This window comes from Bacillus rossius, chromosome 5 (genome assembly GCF_032445375.1).
Source record: "Bacillus rossius redtenbacheri isolate Brsri chromosome 5, Brsri_v3, whole genome shotgun sequence".
Lineage (NCBI taxonomy): Eukaryota > Metazoa > Arthropoda > Insecta > Phasmatodea > Bacillidae > Bacillus > Bacillus rossius.
In genome coordinates, this window is record NC_086333.1 from 42,483,671 (window position 1) to 42,497,517 (window position 13,847).

At 39.0% G+C, this 13,847-nt stretch overlaps 1 protein-coding gene across 3 annotated transcripts in view; it reads right to left on the reverse strand.

Moving 5' to 3' along the window:
- The window catches only part of LOC134531738 (uncharacterized), a 618,769-nt gene that overhangs the window by 359,483 nt on the left and 245,439 nt on the right, over positions 1-13,847 (reverse strand). The window contains exon 1 of one of the 3 annotated variants that reach the window (XM_063367608.1): positions 4,801-4,885. The exons of the other annotated variants lie outside the window; for them this stretch is intronic. The gene's annotated coding sequence lies outside the window, so the exon portion shown is untranslated. Of the gene's footprint in view, positions 1-4,800; positions 4,886-13,847 lie in introns of those variants that run through there. 3 annotated transcript variants of the gene reach the window in all.

Below are 13,847 nucleotides of genomic sequence, written 5' to 3' on the forward strand. Positions count from 1 at the left end.
GAATTTCGTGGAACGGATCAGTCAGAAAAAAATATCACAGCACAGACGAAAACAGTTGGCTGACAACGACTAAACAATCGCAACAATAACAGTATATACAGACAAAACCGACTTTGGACAACACAGTGTCAAACAAACGAACCCCACGATGATACTAAACCGATACTCTGGGCAACACAACGACGTCAGCACAGACGAACAAGTACGCTTCCTAAGATATCATCTTATTTTGGCTTGTTTTCAGTGTTTTTGTGTATTCTGTCTTTTATTGAGGTTTTTTATGTGAGACTCAGTGTAAAAAAGCAATGCCGTATGTTAAGCAACATAAGTTCCCTAAAACATATTCCGCTTTTAACTTACTCATGTATGCCGAATCAATCTGTGCCAGAGAAGCAATTTTCACATGAAAGTGGACAGGTATGTTGTCCGAGCTCAGAAGGGGGACAAAATTAATGGGAATTCATTAAAATATTTTGTCTGAAATTAAAAAAATTGACTAATTGCATCGTGATCGCTCACTAGAAGTCTGTTGTCATAACTGGCTAATTTATACAAATTTGCTTCTACAGAGCCATTTTTTAAAATACTTCTTTATAAAGAACCGGAATAAGGAAAAAATTCGGACATGATGGGAGAGGGAGACGCTTGCCTAACCCTATTGTATTTTTTTAAAAAACTTTCTTGTATCCGTTCAGTTACATTGCAAGAAAATTAGGTTTATCGTTTATGTAGATCAGTATGGAAGTTTAAACGTTCGATGAACCACCAGAGGACCCTGATCATTTAATTTAAAATGTTATCCATGTTCATCACGAAGAGTTCGGTGCATCTTCATATGTATGGTCGGTACCAACTAAACTGAATATTTTGGAACAGATTAATGACAGTTCCCCATGTCAACAACTAGGTAAAATTAAACTAGAACTGTAAAGTCAGCCTTACACCTGTTACAACTGTCAACATATCGGGGCATATAGTATATAAAATCATATTTACAGTTTTATCAAAAAAAAAGGGGGGGGGGTTGTCTGTAAAGTCGGTTTACGGACGATAATTTTACGTGATAACGTCATAAGAAAACATTGATGAAAAATTGCATACTTCTTAATTTTCAAATATTATTTACATTTTGTGCAAATTTAATTTAAATAATTAGTTTAAATATAATCACGAACAATTAGTTATAAAGCCACGCTTTAACCTGTTTTATATTATAGAAGAATTTCTCGCACGGTGGTTGGCCGGTTCTTGCACGCTCGGCTCAGGCGGAGCGTGACAATTTTTCGTGCGTGCAGCCGGCGTTTATTGATTTATAAGACGTTATCACGTCAAAAAAAAAACTACCACGAATTCAAAAGGTATCACATTACCCGGAAGGCTTCAGAGTCGCGCCTCAGGGCGTACCCGAACTTGACCAGTGCGCGGACGTGTGATACCAGAGACCTGCAAATTTCGCGGATTCACTGACCTCTAGGATAGACTCCACTTTCCTTTAAATACTCGCGGAAATGACACCTGTTGATTGGTTACTGACGCGTGAGACGTCTCAACTAGGCAGTCCGTAATTCGGCACTTTCTTGGTTTAGTGTTTCCCATTGGCTCACAGTTCTCCGGATAAAATGTGGGCCAATCGCAGAAGCGGTACGAAGGTATAGTTGTTTTGATGCTAGCCTATCGCGAAATGAATCCGCGAATTTTGCATGTCTCTAGGATACGTCACCTGGTCCAATAGCAAAGTGGGGGAAAACGGCAGGTGTCTGGAGTGTTTATGTGTTGCCGCAAGAATACGAGAATTTTTCTCCTCTCACGCTGCTGGCTTTCGAAACGTCTCAACTGGACCGCCTGCGATTAGGCACTTCTTCAATGGAGCGTCTCTCGCAGGCTCAAAAGCCCTCCATTTGAAACTGTGTGCCAGCAGCAGGAGCAGAACAAGGGGTATCCTGCCACGAATTAAATCCGCAAATTTTTCTGGTTTCTTGATACATTTTTTTTGTGAAAGTTTTGTTATTGATTCCCATTCTTTTAAGGCGGGCCCATCTCGAAATCCAATGATAAAATAATAAGATGCGCATGAGATTGCAGTTTAGTACGCCGCCAAATAATATATACGGTGAATTTCACACGTCCCATATAGTATTTGCTATAAACAAAAGTTTTGTAGCTGGATGCCAAAACTCTTTTCTTCTTCAGTGTTCCAACGTTTTATCTTACTTCTAATGTGTTTTTCTGCATAAACACAAAACGGGCTTTAACTTATATATACATACATACACACAAACACACCCTATGGGAATAGAGATTGTTATTCATCGCACAAATTAGATTTTTTTTTCCCCGTGCTACACGTGGATCTGCACTGTAAAGAATTTTTGTACCTTTACAAGGGTAGTACTTGGAAACTCTGTTGCCAACGATATCAATTGTAAAATTGCAAGGCAGAGATTTGCAAAATAGCAAATGGCACGAAGCTCTGCCTTGTTATTTTACATGTGATATCGTTGACAAATGAGTTTCCAAGGACTACCTTTGTAAAAGTACCAACATTTTTTTTACAGTGTGACTGGCGAAAGAAGCTCGTTCTGCGTTTTTTGGTGTTTTTTTGGGGGGGGGGGGATGGCAACGAGAACACAGCTGCTGTTATGACTTGATGTAAGTTTTTGGACATACGCCATTGCTGTTATGATCCGTGATTATTGACTTAAAAATAATTAAACCTCACTGGAAATATTTCTTCGGAAAGTTGAAGTAGAAGATATTTAAGCGATAAATCATGACCTCCTCTTTTCTGGCAATTTCTCGGAAGAAGCGCACCCGATGGCAACTCGGTTGGATACAGAACTGGTTGCTCACAGTGGGAGCAACAGACGAGCACACGACAGCGGCTTCAGCACACGTATTATTCAAGTATAGCCATTCAGGTAAGAGGAACTGCTAATTATTCCCGGTTTATTGGCGCATTCAGCTGCACCGCTGCAGCACGGGGTTTCTATGCAGGGGAATACTGCCCACGTCTCCGCTGCTAGCAGACCACTCGCTCTGGCAGAAGTATCTAGATGGCTTCAGAAACAGTCGCTTACTGATGCAATGAAAATGACGGCCTTGCAGATGAGGAACTATACAGCAAGATCAAAAGTCATTATTTCTCTGATTATCGCGTCTGCTTTTGAGTTGCTACAATTTTAAAGCATAAGGTTCCATAAATTATCTGTTATCTGCTTTGTGCACAGAAAAAAAAATCTGTACTTACCTTTGGAAACCAGTTGCCACGAAATAGTTTGAAATACTATAAGATATATATTGTAAATTCGTAAAACACTTGGATATGATCATTTTTGCATACATAAAACACCTTTTTCGAGATAATATTGAGTATTTCTTACGAAAATTGGTGCGTAATTTTATATTTTAATTGATGTCTAATTAAAGCATAAATATTTTAAACATTGGAAAAGAGAATATCATATTCAACAATTTGACTTTATTTTGTTGTAGCATACTTATTACGTGCGCAGTTAATATTGCAAAGCTATTCAGGGAATGGTTTACACATAAATTTAACTGGTAAGTTAATACTGCGATCCCAGTATTATTGCGAACACTATTTTGCAGTGATACAGTTGTTTTCATGTAAATGTAAAAGTTTCCAAATATATGTTAAGTTTACATGAACAGTTCTCTTCAATTTACAAATAAAATTTTACAGTGTGACCATAATAAGCAGTTTTCAAGAGCATTGAAGTGTTATGCAGCAGGCAATAGACAAACGCTCCATCGAAAGTGCTTTGCAGCAGCAGGGGCCAACCATTATACCCTTCCTTCATAGTCTCCACTGACCTCGATGGCCCCGCCTACCCGGGCGCACACTCGGTGCGCAGAGCTTCTAGAAAAATCACGCAATTTGAAAAACTGCTCAAGATGTCCGAGCGGTGTCTGTTTACGAAAAGTATTTAAGAATAGCCTGAACGCGGATGAGTTGTTCTGTTTCCGGATGTCGTTTTTTTATAATACTATATTTTTAGGGAAGTGAAAACGACTTTCTTTAGAATAATGTTTAGGGACGAAAACACCCGGTATACAAGTTCTTGAAAGCACTCAAGGGACTTTCTTTACACCTTAATGTTCGTTTCTCCGCCGTATAACGTTACGGCCGCCGCTCAAAACTCGTAGTTGTTCCTATGCACGGCGAGAAAGAAGACTGCGCGCCAGTTCGGGGGAGACACTGCGCTAGAAGCACCAGCGAGCGCCTCACTAAAGCTGGGTTTACGATTGATTTCCTTAACAATTATAACTTAACATCGAGCACATTATTGAGTCAAAACTACATTTTGCAGTTTATGATTGACATAGAAGTCGTTAATTCTAACCAATCACAGCACAAAACACATAGTCGGCCATTGTTCGAAATGGAGAAGCAGGTTTAAAATAGGTTATTGACAAATGGGATATCTATTTTTTCGAAATGGATGATGATTACAAATTACAAATATACAAATTCTAACCCAATATACTGCCTCGCTCGGTCCAATAATAAGACATAAACTTCCGGCTGAAAGGTTCCGGTTTGTTGTGATTGGTCACTTCCCTTAAGTCTTAACGAAAAATATAAAATATAACCATTTCTGTTAAGTCTTAAGTCATCATATGGTTCGCACACGACCCGTCAAAATTCACACACGACAATCATAAACCATTCCACTAGTTTACATAGTCATATGGTAAGTACACGACTAAGTCTTAATTCTTAATTCTCAATCGTAAACCCACCTTAACACAGATGCACTGCAGACTAGGCGGGCTCACCTGGCGAGAAGAACGCGACCCACGAGGACTGGCGCAGGCGGACAGACAGGAGAGAGGCTGGTCGCCGACTGCAGGCTGACTCGCGACCTCAGACGCCGTCGAGGATACCGGGAAAACGCGGCGAAATGCAAGCGCAAACATTCCCCGTGCGACAGCGAACAGCGTGCGCGCGATGCACACCGGGGCCTGATAAGACCCCCGCTTATCTGTCGCCACTTGCTGATAACGAAAATTCTTCGATACTGCTCCACTGGAAGGAGTTTGGACGCAGTAAGAGAGAGAGGGGGAAGTCGCTTGAATTCACTAGAAATCTACGTACGTCACGCGCTCCGTCAATCGTTCTCTACAGAAACTTTAAAATCCTCAAACAGAGGGGCGCAACCGAATAGGCGGAATACATAGAAATTTCTTAAACGTAATGTATTAAATAAAAAAAATAATGTTACAAACACTATTAGTTCAGAATTAATGCAATGGTGTATTAACGGACTGGCGTAATGAGTATAATTGCAAACTATAATACTTTGATAAAATTTATGACAAAGTTGAATTATCTTAGCAGCAATGAAATAAGCATGGCTGCCATGTATGTTTTGCAATGGAAACTGAAGTTATAATTTCAACATTCATACTTGGTGGCTATGGAGTTTTTAAGTTTCGAAACAAAAGATAAAGCATTTTAACATACAGTTTTGGTTGTCCCGTTTTGAAAAAATTGATTATCTGAAACATTTTTGAATATTCCTAGCAACGAAAGACAAAAAAAATAATGAAAAAATGTAGCCAACATTTTTTTTTTTTGAAAAGTTAACGACTCATATGTAATAAGTAGCTAGGTTGCCGATAAATAACGCAGAGTTCGCTGATTTTTAAAGAAAATAAAAGCGTGTGTTATAGAGTTGTTTTGCGACTCTTTATCTTCCTTGCTTTGTACAGAAACCTAAGTTCACCGTTCTCTACGGGAACTTAAAAGAGTCTTCGATGGCCATTCGCTCAAAAAGGTATTCACGCCACGTCTGAGTGAATCAAGTGTGTTGGATCACGCCCAGGCTCCGAAATCACAATTTATGAGCAATAGGTTTGATCAGATCATGCATTTTTAACGAAAATAATTCGATATTTTCAGGTGCATGTGTAGTGCACATTGTACTGTTGGCACGCGAATCACAGCAACTCTGTGCGGACGCAAACCCACCCTGATTTGGCCGACCAAGTAAGGCGAGGGGTCCTATTGCAAGGAAGAACCCATGTTAATGTTACAACTGAACAACCATACTCGCATGAGAATCTTTCGACATGATAAATATTATAATAACAACCATGACAGTAAGAAAAAATATATGTAGGCTAACAATTCATTGTGTCTCTATTGTATGATGAATGCTGCGCTATATATACATTTAAATTGAAACTAAGGGTTGTAACGCCAGGATTCTAACGTATTTTTAAGTTATCATTATTTTTATTACTTAAATTAAAACATAAAGTATTAAAGGATATTTGAACTACTGTAAATCTTTATTTTTTTAATACCTATGCGCAGTGTAAAATTTGCGATGTTCACGAAAGCAATAATAAGGATGAATCAGGCCATCCTTTTCGAGATTTCTGAGACTTCCACAGATGACACCACCGTGGTTACACATTTCCGTCACACGCGACTTCCGTTACATTCACGAAATTACTCCTACCGAATGCCGTATACCGAGAGGTAAGATGTTTACACATTTAAAAAAAAAAAGTTTTTTTTGGGAATGTCTTGGCACCAAACGTTTTCGTAAAATAGCCCTACATGTATCGCTTTACGAGTTGCAATTCTTTACGAGTTGTCTTCTCAGTTTTTAATTATTCCGGCAGGCAGCATCAATTATAATTAAAACCAGGGAAATTTCGCAAAACACTGAAACATAACGCTTCCAGTTTTATTTACAAGGGGTTGAGAATGTGGGGGTGGGGGAAGACTTGAACCCTCAATCGCGAGATTCAGAAGTTTTAAGCTTTCACGAATTAATAGCGCGGATGTGCGAATCGAAACTTATAACATGGACAGTATTACCTGGACGTAAAGTGCCGAGACAGCTTACTTGCGCGCGGTAAGAATCTCGCCCGGGCACACACCGCCCCTCCCCAAGTGTTGATCGTCTAGAGACTTCAGTAAACACGGCGGAAGGATATTATCGTCTTGCAAACACACGATGCACGGGCCGGGATGCACCGGGGATTAATGAACAGAGCGGAATGTGCGCCACGACTGAAGAGCGAGCAAGTCACGACATTCTTTCTGTACTTTCACAAAATATTTGTTTGCCAAGAAATAGTTGGTAATACTACAATAAAGACAATGTAACTTTTTAAAACACATTTGCACACATGAAATAATTTTAATTCAAAGCATAATTGTTTTAAACCACGGAAAAGATAATCGTAAATTCAATAATTTGACTTCATTTTGTTTTATTGTGCTTATTAATGTGCGCAGTTTGATACTGAAAAGCTATTCAGGGAACTGTTTACAAATAATGGAGGTACTGAGCTAACACAAATAAAACGCCCGGGTAAGAATCCGAACCCATTATTAATGCGAACACTATTTTGTAGGGATGTAGTTTTTTCATCTAACTGTACACATTTACAAATATCTGTAATTTTTCATGAATATTTCTGTTCCGTTAAAAAAAACATTTATAGTGCACAGTTAAGTTGCTGTTAAGTACAATGGCTCTCATTATCACTACTTTGTGTCATTGTAGGATTCCAAGTAATTTATACGCATCATCCATGTCATATATAATTGTTGTGGTTTTGCAGATAAGAAATCAAACTATTTAACACTCGAGTGATAGAAAATAAAAACATGTTTTAAGTAAAATAAACATTAAACTAAAAGTATGCTAGGGTAAGGGCCAAACCTATAATCAAATTCTATCCCCGTTTTTAATCTGATTATTTCTAGTGGTTGTTTGAAATGATGTAGTTAGAGCAAACAGTTAAATATATTTTCAATTACCCAGGAATCTCTTGCAAAAATTTTAACTTTAAACTTTTTGTAATTACTTGTTTGCTCGCAAATTTACTATTCAAGCAACTTGAAACTTTATACCTCTCTCTCACGCCGCAATGTTGAGTTGACTACTGAAAACATTTAGTTGTAAATCGTATCCAAAATGTCGGATTAAACCGGTCAGCCTACTTGTATGTTATAACTTAACTGCCAACATAATGTAATACAACTATGTATTAAGCAGAACTGAACTGCATTAGTGACCGTGCGATTACCAGATGTATACCTCCCCCACCACTGTGATTTAGGTTATATTTTCGATGGGCTGGATTTCTGAATCAAACTGCAGATGGGTTCGATGTAAGATATATTCAGTTGAATATGAGTTTGATTCCCCGTTGGTCTGTTTGGTCCAAATCTAATGAATCCGATGTTGTGGATTCGATTGTTAGTGGGTTTATTATTATCCTATGCCACGCTTCGCTACGGCAGTCTGCAGGCAGAACACACTTGCACTGCTCATTACTAGAGACCTGCAAAATTCGCGGATTCATTTACCTCTAGGATAGACTCCACAGTCCTTTAAATACTCGCGGAAATGACAACTGTTCATTGGCTACTGACGCGTGAGACGTCTCAACTAGGCTGTCCGTAATTCGGCACTTTCTTGGTTTAGTGTTTCCCATTGGCTCACAGTTCCCGGGATAAAATGTGGGCCTATCGCAGAAGCGGTACGAAGGTATAGTTATTTTGATGCTAGCCTATCGCGAAATGAATCCGCGAATTTTGCATGTCTCTACTCATTACGCATGCCCCTCCTCGTTGGTACGCCACTGTCGCGCTTCAAATGGGAAAAAAAATAAACTGAATATAATTTTAAAAATCAACTCACGAAACAAATAAAAAATCGTTAGATGATAAACGGGAAGAAATATAAACCAAAGACATCACGTATTTAAAAGCTTTTATAAGTAATCCGCATTCATTAAACAAAAATACCATGTCAATGTATTGGCAAAGTTGATTACAGAATGACTAGATTATGATCCGAAAGTGAATAAGGCGTCACCATATAATACTATAGCCGTTGCCAGGAGACGAATAAAGCATAATAAAAAATGCGATAGCCGTTTCCATGGAGATTATCGGGAAACAGTATGAAAAATCACTAAGGAAAATTAATGTAAAAAAAAAACTAAGCCGAACGAATCTCTATAAACTCTCTTTGAGGTGCCAATGCACCTCCCGCCCCCTGAAATCCAACTACCAAATATCACAGCCTATTCCTCCGCGCTACGTGAACTACATACAGACATACAGAGAAACTCTCTGTTTTATTAATATAGATTTTTGCGATCCCCAGTTTGTAGAACTTCAGGTGGGTCAAATGCCCAGCATGCTTTTATTTCCTATGGGTCCGATTTCATGTGGGCTTGATTGTCCTGTAGGTTCATTTATCAGTGCTTCCAATTCTCAACGGGTCCCTAATATTGGCGAGTCCAATTGACAATGTGGCCCATTCAAAGTGAGTTCGATTTAAGGTTTGTCTGGGTTAAAATGTTGCCGTAATAGTACGTTCCCGACGGCCAATGAAATTTCTCGAATTACTTCCATTTAACACATTATGTCGATATGACATGGTAAGGCATCATTTCATATCTCGTTGAATTCCATTCCCAAAAGGGAAGCTTGAGTATTACTGGGTTGTGCAAAGTTGTTGTCTGTACTCACTGGTCTTGTTGCAACTATTTCGTCGTCAGCCTACTGTGCCGTCTGCTGTAATTTTTTTAAAATCAGACTTAACTTCTTTCAGGGAATTCTCTGCGCTGTCTATTGAACGGAATCGGTGTGTTTACTCTGTACAGGTATTATTACTTCTTTGCTTATTCCAGTATTGCTGTAAACAAACACTTGGCTAGTGCGCACAGATTAAATAGAAAATAGGATAGGATTTTATTTGGCATGCAAATTCCATAAAGACAACAAACTTTAACAATAATAATATAAATGGCTAATATTTATTATTAAAGAAAATTATATAATATATAGACTGACAATAGGCCACTCTCAAACTATTTTAAAATTAAAATAATGTTGAGGAAAAAAAATTGAAGTTGGCAATATGTTGGACACAAACCCTACAAATGTCACTGTTATTTTCAGTAATATTATAAAAGAATTTATTTGTACTTTCTCAGGGTATATATTTTTTGAATTATAATTCGGCCAACCCAAAGCTAAAAAAAAAAGTTGCTTCGAACCTCTAAACTTAGTTGTCTCAGTCTGACTGTTTTATGTTCGTGTTGTTTTGAATTAGGCCATAGAAAACAACGGCACGTTTGTAAATAAATAGTTTTGGGTCTAGGCCTAACAACAATATAGCTCTCAAAACACACTGCCGTGAAAAGTACTTGGAAATTACATGGCGTCAAATATGGCCTACCTGAATGTAGGATACCTGTACCGTAACACTTTCGCACACAATCCGTTTATTTGTGCGGATAACGTGTAAGTTTTACGTGCACTCAAGTCACATACACAATTCCCAGCCGACACAGACGTAAATTCCGCCCGCAAACGCAAAACTCTCTGTGTTTTTAAGGACCAAAACGTTCCATTTCCCATCATTCCCGGCGCCATGTGCTCAGTTGGAGGCGCCGCGGCGCCGTCCAGAAAATCAAAGGGAACAAGTTTTAACGATCTAAAAAAAAAAAGTTAAATAATCAATCTTTTACTTGCTAACTTATCTAACTGTACAGGGAATAGTGTTCAAAACATAAAGCAGTTCAATAAAGATAAATTTATAACATGTAAAAAAAAATCAAATAGTTACGTCAGGTATCGTAGCAACGGCAATCAAAATGTAAACAAAATTTTTAACGCATAGCTTCAGCGCTCTTCACTACTGTTATAGTACACTAAGCATTTGACATTGGCTTGTTCATCGCATCTTTGTTGCCCATTCTTGAGTTTTTTTTTATGACATACAGATTAAACCAGCAAATTTGTTTTGTCCACGAAATTGTTTAAAATCCATCCCCAAAACTCCTTAGAAGTTTGGAAACTGTCCCAGCCCGACCCAGCGTATATTGTTAAATTCAAGGAGAGAAAAGCGGGAACCAGTTCGCAAAAACACGAGCAAGCAAGGACGAACAGTTTCGGGTTTGCATGAGTCACCGCCAGTCAACTCCTTTTACGGGAAAACAGGAATTGCTGCGTTTTAACCAACAAGATGGGAAGTTCGGAGCATACGGCTGGGAGGCTCTTTGTTCACTTCAGCGTGTAAACCGTGGCGCTAATCAAGTGAAACTAACCTCGTTCTGAGAAGCTACCAGTCACTCTTCACCAGCCAGAAACACCCACGCGTGGATATGCTCGCGTAATCCGAGACTCGTCCTGTCATGAGCGTAATGACCAGAATAAATGACAACTAACAACACACTTGCAAACTGTCACAAATCTTCATTCAAATAACTTATAAAAGTGCCACCATTATTTCGCGGAATCATTTCACTCCAGGCTAGACTCAATACGCACATTATAAATGTGTGTGTGTGTATGTATATATATTCTTTAGTGTGTTACCAACTATTTGGCAACCTTGGGTGTCAACGGCACTATAGTTAAATAATCGACATAAAGCCTATGTACAATGTATTATTCTTTTTTATAAATGGAAAATAAATATTCATTTAATATTACAGATATTTGAAAATGTGCACAATTACATGAAAACAACTGTATCACTACAAAATAGTGTTCTTAGCAATACTGGTTCCGGATTCTTACCCGGAAGATTATGTTTTGTGTTGTCCCAGGACATCCAATTGTTAAAGTTATCTGTTAACCGTTTCCCAGAATAGCTTTCCAGTATATAAGCATGATACAACAGAATAAAGACCAATAATTGAATAGACCAATAATTGAATATTAGTTTTTTCCCCATGATTTAAAAAAATATATACATATTTTAAGTGCAACATCAATTAAAATATAAAATACTCATAAATATCTCGAAATAACGTGTATTATATATGCAAAGAATATATAAAACCACAGCCTTGTGGTGTACAAGGTTACAACACCTTTCTTGTAGTAGGTTTGACAGATCGTTTCTTGGCAATTTGTCTCCAAAGGAACCTCGTGGGAGACTGCAGGGAGCTGTCATGTCGGGGGACGGAGGGGACGCACCACAACGCCGAACGTACAATAACGCCGAAAACCATAACGCCGAATGCCAAATTTACTACAACGCCGACAGCTAGAAAACTGCTGTGTACCACAACGCCGAAATACATTAACGCCGAAAAATGTCATTGCAGGACTGCCACAAAAGTTTGGCTAGGTAAGGTTAGGTTAGGTTAGGTTAGGCTAGGTTAGGCTAGCCTAGGTTAGGTTGAGGTATTTCGGCGTTAATATACATTTAAGAAACACACAAATTCATTCAGTTGTTTTTCATTTTGCTCCTGTGGCTCCCCCCTCCCCGCAGCAACATTTTTCGGCGTTACTGTATTTCGGCGTTGTGGTACACAGAAGTTTTCTAGCTGTCGTCGTTGCGGTCAATTTGGCATTCGGCGTTGTGGTATTCGGCGTTATTGTACGTTCGGCGTTGTGGTTACGACCCGGGGGACGGACCCAGGTCCAGCCGCGGCCCGAGGTCGCGCGACGCGGCGCAAAGGGCGAGCAGCAGCGCCGGGTGACTCGGGTGACTCGGTTGAATCACCGGACCGGTTCCCGGCGCGACACCGGCGTAGCGGTGACTCGCGCGCCTTCGCGAGGCGTCCTGACCACCCGCCCACCCTCTACACTCTACACCGGGCCAGGCGGCGCCGACTGGAGAACTATGGACCCGCGCCCAGCCAACACCACCGAGTCACCGAGTCTCGGTGGTGTTGGCCCAGCCACGTGGCCCGTTGAAGGAGGGGGAGGGGTCATTGGGGTCCGAAACACTCCCTTCCAGGGATTTAAAAAAAAAAAAAAATATCTCAGCGACCTCGATACATATGGTTACAAAGATAATATTTTGGAAATAATTAATTATTTTAATACTCACAGGGCTACAGTAGTGTGTGTATTTCCTCCTCATTATAGCCCGACTTGCCTCATACTCAAAAGCATCAGCAACTGTGGTTTTTTTTTTTTTTTTAATTAGACAACATCTAATGCCTGTTCGGACGCGTGTTTCACGTATTTAATAACATTTTGTATTTATAAGGTGTTTTAACGAAATCATCTGATAATTTAATTAAGAACAGAGTATTAAACTAAAAAAAAAAAAAATCTTTTCTCTTTTCTCAAGCCAAATCGTAATATATGTGATAGGTACTACCCGGCTTTACCTGGGCTAAACACAAGGTGACATATTATCCGCGAGTTAAAGCAAAATTGATAGCGTGGTGGACATAGAAAAATGACACACAATTAGGTACTTTTTGTCTGTCTATGACCTATGATTTTCTCTTTACCCATGGCGATCGGTTGAACGGTTTAGAAGTTGATGCGCTGCAGCATCACAAAAACCTTCTCCATGAGAATAATACTTCGATGTGCCAACTTTCATGGCGATCGGTCAAATGTTTCCGTAGTTTAACAACGTCATACATAAATACATACATCATACATAAATACATACATACCAACATCCTATTTTATATATATTTATATAGATTTCCGTGTGTAAACGGTGTTGTTCTAGAAGACTAGTATTCCACGAAACTCAGACAGGAAATTTAATGTAGAATATCTTAAAAATAATGTCGCGCGTGATAAGTAGACTATACGCAGATTGGGTTTTCAACTACATTTATTGACGCGAATCACACGTAGTTTTCGCACACGCCACTAGCAGGCAGCTACGTCGACTATCGAATCGTTTGATTATCAGACCGAAATGTTAAACTATGTAATGAAACGGCTTCTAAAAGCGAAAAAAAATTAACAAAAAAAAAACTTAACCCCGGCTTTGAACCTGATTTTCGACAAGGAATTTTATTAAAATACTGCCCATCTTGTTAAAATTCCCTAAAAAGTTAATATTAAAAAGTTT